Raw genomic sequence first — 7,314 nt, forward strand, 5'->3', positions numbered from 1 at the left:
ATATTCCAAGGCTGGCTGATATTCATAGGAGGCCTGCCCTTTTCTGAAGAGAAATTCAGGAGGAGGAATGGGTGGGGGGATGGGATGTGTGTGAGGGGAACTGGGAGGAGAGGGAAAACATTGTTAGTAATTCAAAAAAGAAAAGAAAAAGAAAAACAAACACTTCCCTACTGCGCACCGCGCCCCATGTCTATGCTCTGTGTGCCCGCACTCAGTTTGCGAGCTTCGGGCAAGGGGTCTGGAGGTTAAAATACACAAACACACACAGACAGAAAGACAGTGACACGGGTCATCCTTGAATTCCCCAAGAATGCCCCCTTTATTGTGTTCAGGGGCAGAATATATAGAGATAGCCATGCCCCAGCCAAACCCACCAGAAACCACTCTCCTGCCATCAGGAACTCCTGAAGGTCTCCTGCTCAGAGCAGCTGTAGGCACTCAGATCAGGGGATTACAGGAAATTCAGGATTTGGGGTCTCACTGCTCCCAACACTTTCCCCCTCAAAAAAAAAAACAAAAAATTTCTGTTGGCATTGTATAATTTTGAATTCCATTTCTTTGTTTTACTTTTATGGTAGCTATACTGAATGGAAGTATGAAAGTTTTAAATTTAGATTTCATTTTGAGTGTGTCAGGTTAGTTAGCTTCTTACTAGTGAATTTTCTCTTTTCCTTGCTTATATTAAATGCTAGTGATTTTCGTCTGTCACATTGTGCCTTTTATCTTTTTGGGACTCACTTCGCCCTAATACTTCCTCCTTTACATTGATGTGACCTCCCAGTTCCCTGCTCTAATCTAGTCCTACTGAGCTGTCAGGAAGGTAAATGGGAATCAGCCTACTCCCTTCTCCATCTAGGGATTTTATCTGTGGCTTGTCATCCTTGCCTTAACATTGACCTCCTCTGAGGCTTATTCCGTTCAGCTAGTTTGTATGTCAGATTCTAACCATCTGTTAGGCAGTCAAAATGCTTAGGGAACCATTCATTCTGCTGCCTTATTTTCCTTTTGACACCTAAAATGCAGTATTGCAACATTAATTGCCCTCCAATAAGATTCCCAGGAATGATAGGTTTACTCCTGAAGAAACTGCTTGCACACAGCCTGCCCATTATGAACTAGAATCTTCCTTACATTTGATGTCCCTGATGATTGTATAAATGGGACAAAAACACTAAGCAGGCCTTGAAGGGTTATTTCCAAATAAGTTTCCTTTCCTAGGGAGTGATGAGGGAGGAAACCTGGAAGTGGGTATCTGAAGGTAAAGTGAATCTTAGAGAAATAACAACAAATCTTAGGTACGCGCACCACACATCTGGCTTACTAAGGGCGCCTTCGTCAGTGCCAATTATCTCCTGTCAGCTCGAGAACTACACGAACCCACTTAACATTACCACTTGACTAATTATCACTTGACTAATCTTTGAAAAGACCTCGTGATAATTGATGTGACAGGACAGCAATCTGAATCTACTTTATTTATAGACTAGTGTCTGATTAATGAAAATTCATCTTTTGGCTGAAGAGAGAGCTCAGTGGGTAAGAGACTGTTCTGTGAGCGTGAGGCTCCGAGTCTGGATGCCCAGCGCCCACATGAAAGTTGGGCATGATTGTGCATGCCTGTCATCCTAGCTCTGAAAAGATGGAGGGGATAAAGCTGAGGGCTCACTGGCCAGCCAACCTAAGTCAAAGGTAAGCACCAGATTCAGTGAGAGACTGTCTCAGAAAATAAGGTAGAGAACAATTGAGGAGGGTTCTCTGCCTCAACCTCCAGCCTCCACATTGTTGGTCTCACAGAACCAACAGGCTATGGAACCAAAGACACATTACCTCATAAAACAGTGAGTGGCTACAAGATGAAAAACCTACTACCTTGTCTTCTCTGTTCTCCTCCTGGCCAACCAGAGACAGCCACCACAACTCTCTCAGTAGGAGGGACACCCTCTTTTTCCCTTTCCCGTGCTAGAACCTTTAAAATGTTTGCCAGTCTGACATTGTTGTCTCTGCCCAAACCAGAGGCAGCTCCCTGCTCTTTGTGCCAAATATGTGTCCATATGTGTTCTATACTATATCTGGGATCACTTTACACACATGTGCATATACTAGTGAGTACACACATACACATAATTGCACACACACACACGATCAATACATGTGCAAATGAATAAAAATTAAAGCTAATCTAGTTGGGCTTTTGTTTAGCTTGGCTTAGGATTTGGGTGCTTTTGTTTTGGTTTGATTAGATTTTTGATTTAGTCCATTCTTAGCTAAGTAAAGGCAGTTTTGTAGGTGGATGAAGAACAAGACAAAGAAATGGTCAGAAGAAAGTCTCTCTCCTCCCCCTCTACCACCATGTTTGATTCTGAGGTTGGAGCTACCCAAAAATTGACTTCCTTGGGTCTCCATGATTTCTTCTAGCCATTCATCCAAGGGAAGTGGTGGCATGGCCAGTAGAAAGACCTCACAGTCCTGCAGAAGTGGCACTCATTAGTAACCTTGTTTTTCTCTCCCTCACTGTTTAAATTAATGGCCCATCACTTTTCCTTCTGTTCTCTACTCCATCCCTCCTGACCCCAGCTGTAGTCACAGTGGGGAATAATTATATAAGCAGATGATTTTCACGTTAAAAAATCTCTGTTCTCATTAAGTAAACTGAGAAGTAAGACAATATTGACATAGAAATGTCCTGTGTGACAGCTGAGGATGTGAGGAGTGGTGTGGCTGTAGCCTTCCAGGAAACGGCTGAGAAGACAGGATACAAAGCCTGGAGGAGCAGTTCTGTTCCTGGGATACAATCACATAATAAAAGCACATAGGGGAGAAAGGTTTATTATTTATTGTTAAGGTTTCAGAGAGCCAGAGTCTACAGCAGTGAGTAAGGCATGGCCATAATCAATGGAGGGGGGTTGACAAGAGCAAGAAGCTGACTACTGATCCTACCTTCATCCACAGACAAGAAGCAGAAAGGGAAAGAACAGGGAGTGAAGCAGAGCTATGAACCCACAAAGCCCCACCTCTAAATTTAATGATTCACTTCCCTCTAAAGGTCCCATAACATCCTCAAACAGTGCCATCAACTGGGGACCAAATATTGAAATACACGAGCCAATCGGAGATACTTCTCAGATCACCATGATGTTCTAGCAGGAGTTATCTGTGCCCTGTATTTGTTCTTCTTTCCAGACCTTGCTCTGCTGCGTACACTGTAGTACTGCCCTTTCGTCTAATACCTTTAAATTGTCAAGGTACAAGATATTTTTATAAAGTCTCAGAAATTGCAGGACTTAAATGTTAGTGATTAAACTAAAAGAGGACTATTTCTTCTCTATCTTATTGGTTTTTGAATATTTTAACAATCCCACGCTTTTGCCACCTGTCACCCTCTTTCTTCTCCAGCTGAAATTCGTCTTCTTCCCATACTCTCCTGCTTCGATATCTTTTGGGTATGACACACTGAGTTTAATTATGGTTGCTCCTTTGAGAATCTACCCTAGTTTTACCTTTTCTTAAATCTTTATGGAAATCGGTTTTAGCATCTTTCCTCCATCCCTCCCTCCTCTCTCTCTTCTACCTTTACACATTTTCTTAGACATTTTTCCTGCATTGAATTCTTTCTACATGAATGAGAAATGAGGGCTGAGAAAATAACTAAGTTGGTATAAGTGCTTGTCCCAGAAGTGTGAGGACCCGAGTTTGATGCCTAGCAACTACATCAAGGGGGCCTAAAGAAAGAACTTAGCAATTAAGAGCACTAGCTGCTCTTTCAAAGGACCTTGATTCATTTCCCAGCACCCACAAAGTAGATCTGATGCCCTCTTCCGGTCTCTGTGGGCACTGCATGTATAATGTAGGCAAAACATCTAAAGACGTTACAATAAGTAAAAAATTAAACTTTTTAAGAAGTTTAATACGTGCCTGGGTAAGGTGGCACACATTTCTCATTTAAGCACTGGGTAGGTAAAATGAGGAGTATCCCTGTGTTCATTGGCCAGCTAGCCTAGTCTAAAAAGCCATGTCAGAACCTAAGGAAAGACACTGTCTCAAAACCAAACAAAAACAAATAGCAACAACAACAACAATAAAAACAAAATCCAAGGTGGTTGTCTCTTAAGGAACCACACACTTAAGGTTGACCTCTAGCCTCTACAATGTCTACTTATGTCTAACATATTTGCACATATATGCAGAAAAACATAAAAAAAATAATTCAGTACCTTTAGATTCTTAACACAAACATCTCGCCTACATAAATACATACATAAAATACTGTTATATATGCTCATTAAAAACCCCAGTTTCTCAATTTCTACTTCCCTTCATCTCTGTCTTGATTACAAACCGATCTCCACAGGCTTTAATAGGAATAAAAATACCCTCTAAGTAGCCTTAAGCACATCAGTCTTTATTTACTTCTTCAGTTTTATTTTCATATGGAAACACTATCAGCTGAACGGTAGTCTTAATGTTCCAACTTTAATAGCTCCCTAAGCTCGGGGATCAACAGATTTTCTAGAACTTTCTTAATCCACTACCTTGGGGTTCCCTTTGGTTTTCATTTATTTTAAAGTCTTTCTCTTTTAAAAAGGAAATGTGTGTGTGTGTGTGTGTGTGTGTGTGTGTGTGTGTATCCATTATTAGAAGCAAGGGTTCCATTCTTTTTGTGTGTATATCACACACTTTGACTACATTCATTTTCATCACCCCTTCTGTACCACCTATTGCTGCTCCTTACTTCCTCTTCTCATGTGGTTCCACTTTTAATTTCATGTGATGTCATATGATTTGATGTGATGTACATATGCTTGGATATGAAGGAATGGAATCCTTACACACTGTTGGTGATTCTGTATATGTAAATCAGTATAAGTCCTGTGGATATCATTGACAGAGATACATGTCTGACATTCTACATATGAGAAAAAAATGGTTGATATTTGTCTTTTTGGGCTTGGCTTACTTTTACCAATATGGTGACTTCCACTCCATCCATTCCCTTCCATGAGATAATTTCACTTTTCTTAATGACAAAAAATTTAATCGTATGTATATGCCCTTTATATATTCATTTAGCTATTGGTGTACACTCAGTAGGATTCCATAACTTGGCTACTATGATGCTACTGTAAGAAATATGAAAAACTAAGTAGCTCTAGTCTGAAGGTTTAGCACTTGTTAGAATGATAGCTCTTCTGAGAGAAGTGAGATGAAATTTCAATGTAGCTTCTGCTCTCATTTCCCTGGTGGCTAAGGACTTTGAGTGTTTCTCTGTGCATCTATTAACTACCAGTACTTTGTCTTTTGAGAACTGTATGTATGTTTCATTGACTCCTTTTTAAACTCAATCGTTTATTTTCTTGGTGCTTTTTTAAAGTTCTTTATATTTATAGGTATTGGTCTATTCTGTACCATATTTTATCATATTGACTAGTCAAAAAGGGACTGGCACAAAGGAAGTGGAAGAAGGGGGAAGGGGTTAGTGCTCCAAGAAGAAAAGGGTCACTGCTCCAAGTCATCAAACTCCTACAACAGAGCAGTGGTCCTTTGTGTAAACAGAAGTTTTACTGGGTAGGGAGGATTAAAATATTTGCACAAAAGTCTTACAAAGTGAGGAAAACAAAAAATTCTAATTCCTTGCCCAAAACATGTTTTATAGTATTTGATAGAAAAGACTCATATTCGATATTTTTTCAATAAGGCTAAGAACTCGAATAGCGCAACTCAAGTTCCTGAGTAACCCCATGTCTTTCCATTTGAGATTTGGTTTTTGTTTCTTTTCTTGTTGCTCTTTTGTAGTAATAAGGGCAGTGGGGCTGCGTCCCCAGCACCCTGGCTGCCTGCTCGGCTAGCTTTTGCCCCGAAATAATTACACACAAACTGTATTCATTTAATCACTGCTTGGCCCATTTCTATCTAGTCTCTTCTAGGCTAACTCTCGCACCTGAACTAGCCCATTTCTAATATTCTATGTAGCACAGCTAGGTGCGCTTACCGGGAAGATTCTAGCCTAAGTCCATCCTGGGTCGGAGCTTCATCGCGTGCATCTTCCCGGGAGCGGGGAGCATGGTGTCTCTCTGAGGCGTCTGCTCCCAAGTGGAGAGCTGTGGAGTCTGAGCTCACTTCCTCTTCCTCCCAGCATTCTGTTCTGTTTACTCCTCCCACCTATCTTCTAACCAATGAGGGCCAAGCAGTTTCTTTTTATTTAACCAATGACCTTCCTCAATCACTCTTTTTATAGTATTAGAATATTTTTATTTATCTATTTCCTCTGAAAAATTTTTGTTTAGATTTGCTTCCTTAACATGGTGGGTTGGATGAGACATCCATCACAGTCTCCTGCACTGGAAGATTTGGTCTTGTTTGAGGTTTAAAAACCTGCGACTTTCTCAACTCTTTCTCCCTTATGCATGTGGTTCACAATTCCTGCTTGCTGCCATGCTTCCCTGTCATGATGGACTCTTATCCCTCTGGAACCTTAAGAAACCCATCTTCTAGAAGTTTCCTGGTCATGGTGTTATAGCAAAGTAACAGAAAAGTAACCATGTCATTTACATTTTTTAAATTATATCATCAATTTTCTTATTTTTGTTCAGATTGAGGGAGATTTTCTCAACCATTTAATTGATACCGCACATATATTCACACAATTATTCTGAAGTGTCAATTTGATTTTTATGTTCTTGAAACTCTTTTTTTTCTTCTCTGAACCATGATAATAATCAAAAATCAAAAAAAAAGAAAGAAAATAAACTAATGGAAACTCTTTTGTTTTGTTGGTGCATTTTGTATCCAAGTAAGAAATCAGTCACTCATGTGGTAGGACTGCCTGATAGTGTCTCATGCGGCCCAGGCTGTTCCCAACTTTCTGGATAGCCCAGGAATACTTTGAACTTCGAAGCCTCTTGCTTCTACCTCCTAGGTGCTAGGACTTCAGGTGTGTTATCACACATGGTGTGTTCTGTGTTGGAGGGAGGAATCTAGTGCTTCCTACATGCTAGGCAGGAACTAGCTGTCTCCTTGGCTACTTAGTGTTACTCTCAATTTCTTCTCATGTTCTCTCTTACTCACCCTTTTGGAATTCAGGTATCTTTTCATAATTGAAGCTTTCCTCAAATGTCTGGTTACCGTGGACTTTCTATTTGAAGATGAGTGATTAGGAAACAGAACAAAAACACAACCACCGGGGCCATGATGGACCCAGCTTGCCAACAGGAATCCTCATGTGGGAGCTCAGATTATCTTTGGTTTTTTTTTCCATAAAGAATCCAAACATCGCCACTGGAAGGTATTTCCCTTGGGCTTTTCCATTTTCCCACAATG

The sequence above is a fragment of the Microtus pennsylvanicus genome, chromosome 9, assembly GCF_037038515.1.
Source record: "Microtus pennsylvanicus isolate mMicPen1 chromosome 9, mMicPen1.hap1, whole genome shotgun sequence".
Taxonomy (NCBI): Eukaryota; Metazoa; Chordata; class Mammalia; order Rodentia; family Cricetidae; genus Microtus; species Microtus pennsylvanicus.